The sequence below is a fragment of the Hippopotamus amphibius genome, chromosome 9 (genome assembly GCF_030028045.1).
Source record: "Hippopotamus amphibius kiboko isolate mHipAmp2 chromosome 9, mHipAmp2.hap2, whole genome shotgun sequence".
Classification (NCBI taxonomy): Eukaryota; Metazoa; Chordata; class Mammalia; order Artiodactyla; family Hippopotamidae; genus Hippopotamus; species Hippopotamus amphibius.
Genome location: NC_080194.1, coordinates 79,978,462 through 79,996,533, shown reverse-complemented (window position 1 = coordinate 79,996,533; position 18,072 = coordinate 79,978,462). Strand labels below are relative to the sequence as shown.

Here is an 18,072-nt window from a genome sequence, read left to right as displayed (position 1 = left end):
CTAAAATGTTAAAAAAAAAACTGCCATGATAGTTTGCCATATTGAACTGGGCTCCCTACAAGTAGAGAGGAATACATTGATTTTTTCACATCAATTAGCAGTACTGTATCTGGAATTATTGATTGAAATTAATTATATAATAACCAGGAAATACATTCACAATTCAGTAATAACTGTATGGAAATAGATTTATATTCACGATCCTCCAACCAAACTCTTATACACAATAAAATTACATTAGTCAGAGGGCAGCCTGGGTAGAACTGGACTTTCCAGGGCACCTGGTAGCTTTGACTCTGTCTTTGGTGTGCTAAGGTTGGCTTAAGAAAAAGGAAACTTGGCTATCTTTTCCTGTAGGGTAAAGACCATTCATATTTATTTTTCCTAAATAATGCCCTAAGACTCAAGTAGGAGCTTGCAGTATAACACAAAATTAAGACCAGTGGAGAGTGTTATTAGCAACTCTGTGCCCTCATCTGGCACTTGAAGGTTCTGGGAAATTGTGCTGATATATGTGCAACCTGGCTTCTACATGGTGTGGCCACGCTGCTTCTGTCACCTTTCCAAAAAACACTACTAAATAAACTGGGAACTTCAAATCTAAACCTGTAATGGGAATGAGGGGTGGGTGTGGTCTCTTCCTGCCAACCTATATCCCAACATGAGATACTAAAATAAATAATATTCCTTATGGTGACTAGACATACAATCTTAAATAATTTCTAAGTTTTCAAAGGAAGATTAAACTATATTCTACACGGTTTTAGTGTTGTTATTGTTATTATAATTGGCATTCCAATTTAGAAATAGTTCTGGTGAAAAAATCTGGCATCCATAATTAAATAACCAATTATCTAGCAGATAGACAAATTTCATGGCACTGGAAATTGAAACTAATAAAAACACTCAGTGTAGTTACAGCCAAATTTGAAGATCTAATAACACTTTCAAATGTAAATATTTCTTCATATGAATTTTTTCTTCACTTTATATTTTCTTCCCATTTCTTAGACAATAAAATGGCTGAAAGAAGTTTCTTTTGGACACTACACTGCCCTCACCCATTTTCTTGTAACAGACTAGTAAACTACTTAGTAAAACTGCCTTTTGAGGAAGAGAAGTATGGAATACTGTCAGTGACATCAGGAGACTTCCACTGAGGAAGGGAAAATGGGGGACTGGCTTTAGACAGGCAAGTGCTTACAAACCCACTTCAGCAAAGGAACCCTGGAATGCAGCGGGAAGTATGTTAGGGTTAAGGTCCACCAAATAGGATGGGTCAGAGAAATGAAAATAACGACATTTCCACAGATAAAATGCATAAAAAATAAAACATAAAACAGTACTTAGACAAAAGCAAATCATACCACTGTGTATTCAAATTCCCTACTCTAGAGTTCAAATGCAACACATGCCAAAAGGCTACCTTCTTCCATATCAGACAAGATTTCACACTTGCAATCTTCTTTCAAACTTGACACAGACTCAACCAGACCAGTTCTTCCAGCAGTTAAAAGCTTTAGCAGTATGACACTCAACTTAGTGTCTCCAAGGTAAATCTTTATGATACCAACAACCAGTTTATAGGGGCACAGTGAACCTTGACATGGGGAAGTGGGGCATCAGGTGTTTCTAACTACACAAGTATAATATTTCTCCAGAAAACCCTAAGAATTCTCCTTTTCTCATAATACTTCACTTAAATCAGAGTTCTCTAAATTGGGTCTCAGAAATCTTCTAGACTGATGTGAGAGAAGTCTGGGCTTGGAGTAATTTTTCAGGAAATTAAATTAAAGGAAGATGATTTGTGCCAGATAAGGGCCTGGGCATTAGGTTTATTTGATTATATGCATCAAGTTCTAAGATCTGTAATGAATTCAAATGGCAGACACAGTGAGAGGATAGAGGGGGGATGCATGACACCTGAGGAGATTATCTTGGTTAAACCTAAAGTGTAATAAAGTATGAGTGTAATATTTACATTTCATAACTGTATACAATGTCATGTCTTTTGTTCAAAGTTTTCAAACACAGATTAGATGACCATTTGATGGAAATTTAAAAGACTGGAATAGAAATACAGGCAATTGGACTCCAGGATATTTAAGGGTCTTATAAATTCTCAAATGTTGTCTCTGTCGCATACTTTGAAATATTTTATGTTAAACAAATATAAAAGATTCAAATTTTAATACAAAATTCCATAAACTTGCTTTTATTTAACACATGACAACATATATATTCATATCAATAGATATGGAGAAAGGATTTTTCTCTAAGCAATGTCAAATTGATTTTCCCCTTACTTTGTTATTATATACACAGACTAGTTTTCTAAAAAATTCTGCTCTTCGAGATCAGCCAAGATGGTGTAGAAAGACTCTAATCTCACCTCCTCTCACGGGCACCCCGGAATTACAACTATTTGCAGAACAATCATTGATGAAAGAGACCAGAACCCTACCAGAAATGATTTACAACTAAAGATATAAAGAAGGAACCAGGGCTTCCTAGGTGGCGCAGTGGTTAAGAATCCGCCTGCCAATGCAGGGGACACGGGTTCGATTCCTGCCCCAGGAAGATCCCACGTGCCGCGGAGCAGCTAAGCCCATGCGCCACAACTATTGAGCCTGCGCTTTAGAGCCCGTGAGCCACAACTATTGAGCCCATGTGCTGCAACTACTGAAGCCCACGAGCCTAGAGCCCGTGCTCCACAACAAGAGAAGCCACCTCAATGAGGAGCCTGCGCACCACAGCGAAGAGTAGCCCCCACTCACCGCAACTAAAAGAAAGCCCGCGCACAGCAAAAAAGACCCAACACAGCCAATAAAATAAATAAATAAATAAATAAAAATTAAAAAAAAAAAAAAAAGAAGGAACTAATGTTCATTGCAGCACTATTTACAATAGCCAGGACATGAAAGCAACCTAAATGTCTCCCAACAGATGAATGGATAAAGAAGATGTGGCACATATATTCAATGGACTATTACTCAGCCATAAAAAGGAACGAAATTGGGTCATTTGTAGAGATGTGGATGGACCTAGAGACTGTCACACAGAGCGAAGTAAGTCAGAAAAAGAAAAACAAATACTGTATGCTAACGCATACATATGGAATCTAAAAAAACGGTACTGATGAACCCAGTGGCAGGGCAAGAATAAAGATGCAGATGTAGAGAAAGGACTTGAGGACATGGCAGGGAAGGGGAAGCTGGGACGAAGTGAAAGAATAGCACTGACATATATACACTACCAAACGTAAAATAGACGGCTAGTGGGAAGCTGCTGCATAACACAGGGAGATCAACTCGATGACTGGTGATGACTTAGAGGGGTGGGACAGGGAGGGTGGGAGGGAGGCTCAAGAGGGAGGGCTATTGGTATATGTATAAATACAGCTGATTTACTTTGTTGTACAGTGGAAACTGGCACAACACTGTAAAGCAATTATACTCCAATAAAGACCTAAAGAAGAAAGAAAGAATGAAAGAATGAAAGAAAGAAAGAAAGAAAGAAAGAAAGAAAGAAAGAGAGAGAGAGAGAGAGAGGGAGGGAGGGAGGGAGGGAGGGAGGGAGGGAGGAAGGAAGGAAGGAAGGAAGGAAGGAAGGAAGGAAGGAAGGAAGGAAGGAAGGAAGGACGGACGGACCACAGCGAGATGGGTAGGAGGGGTGGAGCTACAATACAGTCAAACCCTCGGGGTGGACAAACCGCAAACAGGAGAACAGTAATGACTGCGGAGGTTCTACCAAAGAAGTGAGAAGTCCAAGCCCCAATGCTGGGCTCCCCAGCTCAGGAGTCCTGCACCAGGAAAACAAGCCCCCAGAGCATTTGGCTTTGAAGTCCAGGAGGGCTTATTTTTGGAAGTCCTGGAGGGCTAGGGGAAATAGAGACTCTACTCTTAAAAGGCACACACAACATCTCACATCCTCCAGGACCCAGGGCAGAAGCAGTAATTTGAAAGGAGCGTGGATCAGACGTGCCTACTAATCTTGGAGAGCATCCCAGAGAGGCAGGAGGCAACTGCAGCTCCCCTGGGGGCACAGACACAGGTGGCAGCTATCTTGGGGAATCCAGTCTACCAACTGGACACTGGTGCTGGCAAGCACCATTCCGGAATCCTCCCTCTAGCTTGTCAGCCTATAGGCGCCGGTGCTGGGACACATCAAACCAAGCAACTAACTGCGTGTGGAAACAGCCTCACCCACCAACAGACAGACTGCCTCCCAAACCCCACAGCTGCCCCTAGACATAGCCAGGCCCACCAGAGGCCCCAGAACCCCATCTCACACAATAGTGCACACACAATAAACCTGGGACCCCCAGGGACCTCCAGAAAGAGACTCCAGGACCCAATTTCAACCAGCAGAGGGCAGGCAACAGGTCCAGAATCCCCTGGGCCTGGCCCCACTCACCAGCCATCTGACACCAGATCTAGGACTCCTGGGCTCTGCAACCAGAACCCAGGACCCAGTTCTGCCTGACAGGAGACCAGCACTAGTCCCAGGACCTGGTCTGACCCACAAGTGAGCAGGCAACAGCAGATTCAAGTCTCCTGAACCCTGACTCTGCTCACCAGTGAGCCAGCACTAGCCCCAGGCCCCCACAGGTTTCCACAGTCAGCCACTTGTGACCCGACCCCACCAACCAGTGGCTGGCAGCCAACCGAACCCAGGATCAATCAAGCCTACCAGACTGCCCACGGTAGTCATCCTGCCAAAAGAGAAGACCACACAGCCCACACAGGGGGCACCCCCAGAGCATACAGTTCTGGTGATGAGAGGAGACACCAAGGACACCACCTACAAAAGGCCACTTCTCCAAGGTAGGGAAACGTAATCAACCTACCTGACACATAAAAACAAAAGCAGCGAATACTTTCTCCCATACTATAGGTTGTCTTTTCATTTTGTCTATGGTTTCCTTGCTGTGCAAAAGCTTTTAAGTTAAATTAGGTGCCATTTGTTTATTTTTGTTTTTATTTCCATTACTTTAGGGGATGGATCCAAAAAGATACTGCTGTGATTTGTGTCATCATTTCCATGCATGTTTTTATACTTTAGCTATACACGTATGTAGCCGTAAGTAATATATATTATCATTTTGCATGTTTTTAAGATTTGCAGAAATGGAATCAGATTACATCAAATCTTCTTCAAAGTTACCTATCTTGAGAATATATAATTATGGCTCAGTATATTCATTTTAACTGCATTATAGTATTATTCCCCTGTAAGTATATGCTACAACTGTACGCCCATTCTGTTCACTGTCATTCAGAAAGTTTCCGAGTTTTTGGTATTACAATCAGTACTACACTGAGCAATCTGGGGTCTCCTGGCACAGGTGAGAGAACTTCTCCGGCACTGCTCATGCTGGGGAGTAGGACTACTGGGTTGTTGAGAATGTTACTTTTCAACCATATCCAGTTTTGCTAAAATATTCTCCAAAGTGACTACCAACGTAACATTTCCACAGCACGTAATTTTGGGTTTCATTCTTCATTTCTTTGTCCTATTTAGGTCTGTCGGACTTTTTCATTTTTGTCAGTCTGATCATTATGAAATTTTATTCTACTTTAAAGTACATTTCGGTGCTTGCTAATGAGTTTAGGCACTGTTTCATGTTCATTGGTTATTCAGTCTTCCTCTTCGTGAAATAACTGTTCACATCCTTGGCCCATTTTACTATTTGGTTTTTTTCTTACTGATGGGCAAGAATCCTTTATATAATATGGAAATAAGTCCCCTGTCAGTTACTTATGTTACAAACATGTTCTCCCAGTCTTTAGCTTATCTTGTATTGTACAAATTTCTAAGCATGTCTTTGTGTATGGTCTCCATGCTTTAGGATATCTTTCCTTACCTGAGGTCATAAATATACTGCCGTATTTCTTTTAAACCTTTTATTTCCTAAAACGTTTTCAGTTTTTTAAGGTTTTTAATTGACTTTTAACTTTTTTGTATGTTTAGGATAAGACAGAGATGTAATCACACTATTTTTGTCTTTATGCACAACCAATTATCTCCTCACCTTTTACTGGATAATCCTTTCTCCACTGATTTGTAAGGTTAATTCTCATATGGAAAACGTGTATAGTGTATGAGGGGTCTCTTTCTGAGTGCTCTCAATTCTGTCGGTCTCTTCATCAATTCCTCATTTTCTTAATTTCTAGCATTTTATAGGTCTTAACACCTAGAAAAATGAGTCCCTCCACTTTTTCTTATTCTTGAAAACTGTCTTTATAGTTTTAGCCCTTTAAGTTTTCATGTAAATTTTAGCATCTGCTTTCTCTAATTACAGGAGGGAAAAAAATTAGGGGGAATTTGATTGAAGCTGCACTGAATCACAGATTATTTTAAAGGAAAACTGACTTCAATATTGAGCCTTCCTGACCACAAACACAGTATATCTCTCCATTTATTTAAGATTCTTTTCTGTCCGTCAGTAAATTTTTCTAATCTTTCTCCATAAAGGTCTTCCTTTTGTTATAGCTATTCTTAGGAACTTTATGGTTTTCATTGCTATTTGTAAGTGGTACTATTTTCTAAACGACAGTTTCTAAGAATTTATTACTGGCATATAGAAACACAATTAGCAGAGTGTGTCAAGACTACTGGGGTTCCAGTCATGCCTCTGCGACCTCCAGCTGTATGACTGTGGACAAGGCACCTCATTCCTAGACCCTGCTTTCCTCATCTATGAAGAAGTTAAAGATAGGAACTACCTAACAGGATTGCTGTGAGAATTAAATATAAAGCACTTTTTTTCTGCTGGACAGAAAAAAAAATTTAATAAATATTAGGTACTACTGTTGTCACTGTATTATTTGTCTTTCACTCAGCAACCTTGCTCAACTTGTTATTACTTCTAATAATGACAGTAGATTCTTCCGGATTTGTAGAAGAATATTTCTTCCTTTCCATTTCTTTTTGTCTAATTTCACTGAACTGTGAATAAATGATGATCTTGTTCTTGACTTTAAATAGACTGCTTCTTGTGTCTCACCATTAAGAATAATATTTTCTTGGGTTCTGGGGTAGAAACCTTAAATAGACTAAAACAACTCCCTATTCTTAATTGTCAAGATACATAAAATGAACAAGTACAGACATTTATCTAATGATTTCTCTGTATTTATTAAGATAATCATTTAGTTTGTCTTGTTTAATTTTAAAATTTTGAATGTGACAAACTATATGCACTTTTAAAGTCTTGCTTTTATACTTATGTGATTAATCTCCTTTACTCCTACTTGCCCTGTATACTTCCAGGGATGTAAATGAGTACAAAAGACTGAAGAAGGCATATGGCAACTTAAAAAACTAAAGCCTTAAGCCAAGGCAAAATTCCCTCTTAGAAATTGTAATAAACATAGGAATCCTATAAACATATTAGATGTGCCTTTCAATAAAGGAACACAAACATAAAACAATTCTATAGGGTACAAGTATAGACAAAGAATTCTAAAAACAGAAAAACTGTAATAGGTTGCTGATGCCTTAAAAAGCAGCAAAGAGGGACTTCCCTGGTGGTGCAGTGGTTAAGAATCTGCCTGCCAATGCAGGGGACACGAGTTTGATGCCTGGTCTGGAAGATTCCCATATGCCATGGAGCAACTAAGCCCGTGTGCCACAACTACTGAGCCCACATGCCACAACTACTGAAGCCTGCATGCTTAAGAGCCCGTGCTCTGCAACAAGAGAGGCCATTACAGCGAGAAGCCCGAGTGCCGCAACGAGGAGTAGCCCCCACTTGCTGCAACCACAGAAAGCCTGCGCACAGCAACAAAGACTCAACACAGCCAAATGAAAGAATGAATGAATGAATACGTTTTTTAAAAAAGGCAGTAAAGAAATATGACATGATTTATATTTAGTCTTAATCAAACAGCTGAAGTAAACTGTGTTACTTATCATTTTCAAATTTATTAAAAGGGATATTGGGAAGAGATGCCAAAATTAACTTATTTTTAGCATGCACTGTCATATGTCCTGAAAGGATCTGTAGGCAACTCGGAAACATAGCTTTTGAACCAGTTTAGTCAGCACTCATGCTGGGAAAAATATAATTCTTATTTAGTTTATAGATTTGAGTATGTCAATTAAATTAGTTTTAAACTAAACCAACAAAGCTTTTACTTGAAAATAAACAGACTTGGAAGTTAAACTGATTCACAAGAATAATAATTTGACAAACTTTTACTAGATGATCATGATTATATGTGACTCAAATATTAAACAAACTGAATTAAAAACATGTTTTCCAGTAACTGAAATATAGAACCTCTTGTAACTTTTCCTTTTTCATAATATAGAAGAGCTTTAATATAAATAAAGCAAAAGGATGAATAATGATATAAAGGAAGTTCTTTAAGCCAATGACTGAAAACACACCCAAATAATTCTGATGATGTGTTTAATTTTTCAGTCTTACAAAAAACACCATCCAAATCAGAATTGAAGAGTTTCCTGCAAACCCAACTCAGAGTAGGTTTTTATTTGATGGAATAAGGACACATCTAAGAAAGTCTGTCACTGATTCTATTTTTATCTCTGTAAATCTTCTGGTCTATCTTGCTAGATCTGTCCTCCTCCTGGCTCTACTCACTGGCCTGTTCCCAGTTCTAAAAAGGCAGGATGAAGAAAAAGATAAATTGAATCCTAAACCAGATCACCAATGAAAACTGAAGGAAAATCTAGAAATTACAGTAATATCACAATATTACAGTATAGGTAATATTTATAGAGTACCTACTATGCTCCGGTGCTTTACATATGCTAACTAATTTAAATTCAGTTTCTGTTAGCCTCACACTCTAAATGATTTAAACTCAAAATACAAACTAGTATCTGATCATTAGATTTTTCTCCTGTATGTCAGGAGAGGTATACTAAATAAAATCTGATTAATCTCCCATTACATTCAATGTAATGACTTTGAAATATAATAAGGTTATCAGAATGATATTTTACACCTTTCCTCTATGTATCCAGCTCTAATTATCAAGATGACCTAATCCTCATATTTCAATTTCTTTTCTTTAGTTTACTTGGTGCTATTCTGTAATATCTAAATATACAGCTTTTGTATGTGGTAAAAATATTCTATTTGAAGATTTAGAAATACTGAACCAATGGCTTAGCAATTGAAAGCTTTTAGGTCTTCCCAATAATAAAACAGTCTAATGAAGCTCATCCATCCAAACATGCCTATTATTGGCCAAGAATGAAAAGTGAAAGCATACTGCACCAGGAATGTGGAGGTATGGTTTAAGTCCTGATTTAGCCAATAACATGCTGTAAAATTTTAGACAAGGTAATTAACCAGTTTAGATTTCAGTTTAATAATATGAAAAATGAGAAGGTTAACCAGGCAATTTATGAATTCTAGATTTAAGTGAAAATACCTGAGGCATCAAGAAACACTCTGTGAAAGCAAAAAGTCAGAGCAGCATAGAAAGCTCTAGAGTCTTTGGGAAATGTCTTTGCTTTAGGAAAATTTATCAGGAGGAAAAAAGGACATAGTTTAAAACTTCACCGGAGAGCTGTATCAAAAAGAAATAAATTCAGCTTTCTAAATTATCTTGGAAAAGGCTGCTATAAATTTAAAATAGAAAGATCATTGTTAAATGTTATTATTTCATATATAATATATTACGTTAAGCACAGGTTAAACTGCTTTAAATTAAATTATTTTATTTTTCTCCATGAAAATTTAGGAGTCCTTATATAACTAATTTATGCAACATGCTTAAACTATTTCCAGAACTTGAAGCATAAGTGTACTATCTTTAATTGGTAAAGACATTCAGTTGTTGATCCTGATACATTATTGTTTCTTTGATTTATTTGCTAGCAAGTCCCTGCTGAACACTACAATGGCCATGTTCTTACTAGAAAATGCCATGTACTTTATAAAGATTAATTTTTGAACTAGGTTTCAGGAATTCACTGTAGTAAGAGAAAAAAAGGTAAATATTATCTATACATTCTGAATTTCTGAAAACTTATATTCTACCAGGTTGATACTCAAAATGCAAAATCCTCACTGTCTAAGACCTACTGAGTTTTCTTCTAATTTTTAAAGCAGGAATAAAGCAGTTTCAGCATGGGGTCTCACTGACCCCCACCCATCCCAAAGCAGATGTTCAAGAAAATATGTAGATAAATTTGAGTATTAAATCTTAACATACTGTTGAAGTTATTACCGAATAAGAAAGTACAGAATCATTTTTGATCAATATATCACAAACAATTTCGGAAGGAAGAGAAAAAGCACAGTTCTCTGATGTGTGTAACAGCTGCCAGGGTAATATCTGGGACCAGCCCGGGGATGAGGCTGTGGAATGTGGACGACTGTAAGTAACCATTTTGCTATCTGTACATTCCAACCTCAAGGGGAGGAAACCAGGTATTTGAGAAATGTCATGTACATGCAATACTGAATTTAAAATAGCACTGACAGTAATGACTCCTGTTTGAAAAATTGTAAAGCTACTAACAGTTACATAAGTCAAAGAGGCTTCCATTTACTCATAAGAGAGAAGAGGAGGCATTTCAAAAGGCACTCCTGACAGGAATGCAAACGGATGACGCAAACGGATGACAGTAATAGATCTAGAAAATAAATCTGTAGTAAATCTTAGAGAAGAGCTTTAAGACACAGGGGAGATAACAATTCATTTGGAAAAAGAGAAGCAGAAAACTGGCAACAAACTGCTTCTCTTCAGAATATCCAACACAGCTCTTATGTGGAATAGCATGCCTGTGGTTAACTAAAATATTCGAGTATTTCAAGAAAAATACATCTCTTTTTCAGGGTTAAGAATGAAACCAAAGCAATCTCATGCGGCTGCTTTTCGTAGAGCAGGACATGAACAGTGTGACAAACCACAAAAGTGTGTGCTATGTCAGAGCTTTAAAAATCACAGTTCCCTCGGGAAAATGGGCATCAGGTTACAATAACGCTTATTATTTACATTATACATTCACTTTTCTAGGAGCTACGAATTTCAGTAATGAACATTAAAGAAGGCTCAAATTTAGCTTAAGTGACTTCAGAGTAATATAAGTAAATTTTACATTTTTCTCGCTAACACTGATACTGATTTTTATTTAAAATTTTAAATTACAAATTAAAACAATAAATGTGATTGGTTTTGTTCCTCAACTCTGCACAAAGTAAAAAAATTTTTTAACTTGGTGACTTTACCCCCTCAGTTATTATATAAAAGACTCTGACTAATTTCATTTCTAAATACAGAACAAAAAGATTTGCATTTTAGCAGAGGAGAGTAGGAGGAAACATGAGGTGGATATAAATTCCTGACACTAAAGGATTCTAATACTGGAATGGGTTATAATAAAAAGACTATAGAAGCATCTCTGTTAAGGATTTTTAAATAATCTGGGCTCTTATTTTTCCAGGATGAACTAGTACTATTTGATATGAAGCTTAAATACTAGTACTATTTTAAGAGAACACATTTATATATCTCTCTTATAAAAATTAAATTATAATAACTATATATTCTTAGGAATTCAATAACATCAAAGATAAGCAAACTATAAAAATACTACACGAAGTTCTAGAAATCTGAACATGCAGAACCTTAATCTTAACAGTGTGAAAATTCTTTTCTTGAAATTTTTTCCTTTTTAAAATTAGATTAAAATGCAATCATATTCACTTTGATGTGAAACAACTCTCTGCACTTTATTAAGTTATGGAGTTTGGTGTGGAACACTGATATGATCAGGGTGGGTTTTGTTTGTTTTTGTGGGTTGGTTCCCCTACCCATTCACCCACCCCCGCCTTTTTTTTTTTTTAGGAGCTGGAGGGGAAAGTTTCTGTATTTGAAGAAGACAGAACTTTATTTAAAGGCAGAAGTCTTAGGAGCCTGCCCTACAAAACACTTGACCTCTGGCACGTGAAATAAGAAAATGGGCCTTGGAGTCAGACAGACCTAAGGGCTTGAATCCACTCTCTATTCACTTCCCAACTTGTAAGGTCTTGAGCAGATGACCTATTTAAGTCTCAATTCCCTCAAAGACATGATGAGAAGGACAATAATAATACCATCACTCAGGGTTACTACAATGCTTACATGAAATTACATATTGCAACCACTTAACTCAGTAAGTGTCAATAAAAATAAATTTCACCACGATAATTTCTCTGAACACTTTTAGAAATGGTACAGGGCTAATCAGAACCTAAGTCAACTTTCCAAACCAGGTTTGTTCACATCTAGTTGTACCCCCTAAATTCAGGGCTGAGATCACTAAAGAAATGTGCACACAAACACATGGTCACTTTCTAGTTCTTCCCCCTACAACTGTCTTATGTGTAAACTTAACCTAAGAAACTTTATATTTCTGCTCTCTCCTACTGAATATCATATAGTACTACATAATATGTTAAAAAAGAGAAGTTACAGTCTCAAACCGTTATCATATGAGCAACTGGTGCTTCTTTAAAAGCTGACAGTGAAAAAGAGCTCTAAATTCTGAGGTTCCCCCATTAGTGGTTTTGAAAATTAAAATATCAATATTATTTAAACAGTAGTAAAAAGAAAAATGTTCAGCCTCTTAACAGGGCTAATGTGTGATTCAGAGAAAATTGTGGTCTCCATGTTATGTTAATGAAAAGAATTTATAACCAAGATCTGAAGAAGCACCATATAAATATGGAATACTACCCTAAGGGTAAGAAAATCTTTGCAAGAGGAAAAAAGAGTTAATACAAATATATCATGGCTACAGATAGTTAGCCTTACTAATGCAAATGAGGAGGAAAAATTAATACTTGAAGATAAAAGGGCAGAAGGGTTACTTCCTTGTGCTAATTTCAACAGTCTCTTTATACAGTCTACCAAATTCTTCATAGTAAATCAGTGCTATTTTTCTATTAGTCAATAATTCAGATGTTATTTACCCAGCAGGGAAAAATTTTTAAATATGATATATACTTGTTGCTTATGAAACAAAGGTATGTTCTTTTAAATATGCAAACTTTTGTACATTAACCTGAGGTCTAGAAAGCATTAAGAAATAAGCTGATTTGAAATTTTAAAATGAGTATTTCCTGAAACTAGGAAAGTAAGAGATAATATCTACACAGTACAATCTACTTGAGAAAATGATCATCTCTCTACAAACATGACAAATGTTAAAGTCCAATTATTCAATTTTTGGATAACTAAATAATTAACCACTCACCTAAAAGCATCCAAGGAAACATGTGCCCAAATATAAAGATAGTCTCAGTGAAATATTCTGAGTATTGCTGGATTCAAATACTTGAATAATTGATTGAGATGTCCTTACCTCTTGCTGTGGCACAGGTTTTAGGATCAATAATTAAAATTATTCCAAATGAGTGCACTTAGCAGTAGATTTGACAGGATACCACAGCTCTGCAATCCTTGCAAAAGCATGCCGAATGAATCACAATCACACTGGCTCAGACCTTATTCACCACGGGATAACTTCAAGTCTAATCTTCATGGCACTTTGAGGTTCCAGCTCTGCTTTCGGCCCCCTTTCAGCAGTTTTCTTGGCCCTGTTTCTGGTCCTTAATCAAGCCGAGCTGCTTGCATATGCATGACAGCTCTCCCCTGCAGGAGCTTAATCCTCTCTCTGCACATCCTGCTTTGCAACACAGCAGAACCGCCCCAGCCCAAGCCACACTTGCAGAACAGGCTTCACCAGTGTAACTCCACCCACCAACTTCACACAGGTGCATGTTTTCTATTCAGAAAACACCAGTACGAAATTGATGTTTAATTAAGTCTTTAATTTTTTAAAAAGACACTTACTATTCAGTTACGTATATTTGCTATCCACATGGGAGACAATGTATACTATACAAATGATATTTACACCCAAATAAAATAAGAAAAGTAACTGATCAAGCAGGAAGTATTGTCTGTAAAAGGCTTTATCATTAAACTGGCAGCAACAGGCTAGGAAAATATAACTTTGAATATCTTTGCTGATAATGAGCTGTGATTGTTTTCTACTTAGCCTGACAAAAAAAAATTATCAATTTATACTGCCTCTGTGTGAAAAATTCTGAGATTGGAATGAACAATTTTTAATATGCAAATAAAGTTTTAAAATCTGAATTTTTTTTCAGAATTAAAAATCCAGAATTACACATTATAAATCACCTATACTTCAATACAAAAAAGAATCCAGAATTTTCCTTATTATGACCCCCTCCTTACTATACTGCCCAAATGTTACAATTGTAGCTCTACTTATATAAATACTGAAGATTCAATATTTATACTAAATAACAGTACTGCTCTGTTTTAACCCAATTAGAATTATTTGAAGAAATAAATGAATTGGAAGAGATTAACATATTTTCTGTTCCAAATGACTTTTTACGAATAATAATGTAAATCCACGATCAGATATTTATTTTTAGTAAATAAAAATGTTACCTGTGCCAGACAGATTCTAAGTACTTTCCACAGATAGTCTTCATTATAATCCTATGAAGTTAATTTCAATACTGTTCCCATCTTAGAGATGAGGAAGCCAAGGCAGAGGATTAAGCAATTGCCAAGGTCAAACAAATAGGAATTGTTGAATTCAAGATACCCAGGGAGTATTTACCACACATCGTGCCAAAATCTGCTACTGATCAAATGTGTTCATTCCTTCCTCTCTGATCATAGTTCTGAATACATAAGTGTTGATAAATGGTGGGCCACAATAAGAAAAACAATGAATTGATGTGATTTCACAATATGAAAGACCAGAGAGAATTCCAGTGTGTATCAGGAAAAAAACATGTTAATTTTTACCAGTGGAACAGCTGTGGATTTATGGATTTTGTTGAATAGGAAATGAGGCTCTTAAAGTTTATTCACGGTAGAGAAGGCAAAGCCACCCCTCCTCCTACCCCTTCCTTAACACTGAAGGCAGCAAGGGAGGGCGAGAGAATGAGGAAGGAGAGAGGATAAGAAGGGGGAAAGAGAAGGGGAGTCCATGATGCAGAAAAGCCATTTGGGGGAATACTCAGTACAACTCATTAAGCCTCTCGTGCTACCTAACATAGGCCAGAGGAGAATGACAGAATAACCCTCACCTGAAACATAAAGGCTGGGCTCTGTGCCACAGAAAAATACAGGATAAGAATATGAGTGTGTGCAAACACTGGTGAAAATGGAGTGATGTCTGTAATCTAGTTCACTGCATTGTGACAATGTTGATTTCCTGGCTTTGATAATGTACAGTATAGTTATATATGGTGTTACAACTTGGAGAAGATGGGTTTTGAGTATATGGGACCTCTCTGTACTATTCTGGTAACTTTTGAGACTGTAATTATTCCAAAATAAAAAGTTAAACAATATGGCTGACTGAAAAGCATTATGCTCTGTCTTCTAATGACTGCTGATGGCACAGGAGAAGCCACGTGTTATTTTTCTTTTGTATTTAACAAAATGGAGGTTATCCTGCGAAGAATGATGATGTATCTGCGTGGGTAGTGTGGGCAACAGGAGAATTCCCTGGAAAGACAAAGGCTACCTTCCAATCATTCTATCATAAAGATTACCTGAATTATTCAAACTCTTGACAGTATGTCTGTAAATTTTGCCAGTTTCATGGCCAAAAACAGATCCAGAATCAGATCCCACTCCTTCTGCAGCTACCCTCTTGGTCTATGCCACCATCATCTCTTGGTGGGCTCATCACAATGGCCTCCACCCATGTCCTATCCTATTCTGAACACAGCAACCAAGGTGATCCTTTACCTAAGGTGAGGCAGCTCAAACAGCTCTGCTCAAACCTTTTAATGTCTTCCCATCTAATTTTTTTAACTAATTAATTAATTTATTTATTTAATTGGCTGTGTTGGGTCTTTGTTGCTGCACATGGGCTTTCTCTAGTTGCAGCGAGCTGGGGGCTACTCTTCATTGTGCTGCGCGGGCTCCTCATTGCGGTAGCCTCTCTTGTTGCAGAGCACGGGCTCTAGGCGCGTGGGCTTCAGTAGTTGCAGCACATGGGCTCAACAGCTGTGGCTCATGGGCTCTAGAGCGCAGGCTCAATAGTTGTGGCACAAGGGCTTAGTTCCTCCATGGCATGTGGTATCTTCCTGGGGCAGGGATCGAACCTGTGTCCCCTGCATTGACAGGCGGATTCTTGCCCACTGCGCCACTTAGGAAGTTCCTTCTCATTTAATTTTAAATGAAAGAGAAAAACAAATATTGTATGCTAACTCATATATACAGCATCTAAAACAAAAATAGTACTGATAAACCCAGTGACAAGACAAGAATAAGGATGCAGATGCAGAGAATGGATTGGAGGACACAAGGTTGTGGGGGCGGGGGCGGGGAGGGGAAGCTGGGATGAAGTGAGAGAGTAGCACAGACATATTTACACTACCAACTGTAAAATAGATAGTTAGTGGGAAGTTGCTGTATAACAAAGGGAGATCAACTTGATGATGGGTGATGCCTTAGAGGGAGATCAACTCGATGATGGGTGATGCCTTAGAGGGCCGGATGGGGAGGGTGGGGGGGAGTTGCAGGAGGGAGGGAATATGGGGATATGTGTATAAATACAGCTGATTGACTTTGGTGTACCTCAAAAACTGGTACAAGAGTGTAAAGCAATTGTATTTCAATAAAGAGCTTAAAAAAAAAAAAAAGAAAGAAAGAAAGCCAAAATCCACACAGTGGCATCCAAGCCCCAAGGAGAATCTGATGCCCTTTCACCTCCAGACCTCATCCCACATCTTCACTCACTGCTCCAATCAAACTGGCCTTCCTGCTGATCCTTTAACAAGCCGGGACACACATCCGGGCTCAGTGTCCTAACACTTTCAGTTCCCTCTCTGGAAGCTCTTCCCCCAGGTATGGGCTTATCTCTGCTACTCATCTCCTTCAGGTCTTTGCTCAAAAGTTACCTTCTAATGAGCCCCTCCCTGATCACTCTATCCTCCTATGAAATTACAACCCCACATGATCCACATCCCAGTATTTCCTGTACCCACCCCTCTTCTAGGCTTCATTTTTCTCCATAGCACTTACCTACCTTAGTATATATGTAATTTGTTTGCCTTTTTCCCTCCCTCTCATCACACTTGAATACAAACAGCAAAATGAAAATATTTTTGTCTGTTGTGTTCACTATTTTAGCCCTAATAATTTGGTATGTACTCAATAAATGTCTGATCAGTGAATGACTGAATACTGCAAATGATCAAATATGGAAAAGTTGCTTTATTTATGGCAAGGATTAGATTGAGCCTACTCCTAGCACTGGCTAAAGCATAAAAGCGAGTTTAGGAAACATTTTTGATAACTACAGTGGAAATTAATCTTGTTTATAGGTATTTATCAATTGTTTTAAAACAAACATTATGTATAAAGGATGCAAATTAATATAAAATAGAATGTCTATCCACAAGCAAAGCAATCTAGGTGAAGCAAAAAGACACACAAAAAGTGAAGTATCAAATTCAAAATAAGATAACTCATTGTCAAACACTATTTCCAAATTAGTGACATAAAGAATAGCTACTGTAGACTGAAATGTAGTCCCCTGTTATTCAAAACACAGTCTTAGTACCAGTATTATGGAATCACCTGGGAGTTTCTTAGACATACAGAACATCAGGCCCCACCCTAATGAATCATGGTTTATAGTTTTTAACTCTCTCTCAGGCTGACTGAATACACAATAGTTTGTGAAGCAGCAGCCTAAGGAGCCTTCATGAAGAATAGATAAGTCATCTGAGGCAGTAGAAAGATCACAGGCAGGGAAGGGGGGAAACCCAAAGTATAACTGAGTAGAGAATAAGGACACATGTTACTGATGCTGAGTAGAGATGAGAAAAGGGAAAAACAGGTTACAAAGATAAATGAGTTCCAGTATTTATGGAGCACCTTAAATTCTAGGCACATTTTGTATATAATTGTGGCACAAAGGGAAATTACTGAGGTTTTCTTAAGTCAGGGATTACAAGTTAAAGTTGTAGTCTAAAACTTTATTTTAGTAGTAAATATTAAAGTAATTCCACAGGCATTAATTGTGCATTCACTG

The 18,072-nt window shown here is 37.6% G+C and overlaps 1 protein-coding gene across 24 annotated transcripts in view; it reads right to left on the bottom strand.

Moving 5' to 3' along the window:
- ARHGAP32 (Rho GTPase activating protein 32) overlaps positions 1-18,072 on the bottom strand; it is a 256,016-nt gene that overhangs the window by 39,054 nt on the left and 198,890 nt on the right. Inside the window, exon 1 of one of the 24 annotated variants that reach the window (XM_057747422.1) lies at positions 13,333-13,593. The exons of the other annotated variants lie outside the window; for them this stretch is intronic. The gene's annotated coding sequence lies outside the window, so the exon portion shown is untranslated. Of the gene's footprint in view, positions 1-13,332; positions 13,594-18,072 lie in introns of those variants that run through there. 24 annotated transcript variants of the gene reach the window in all.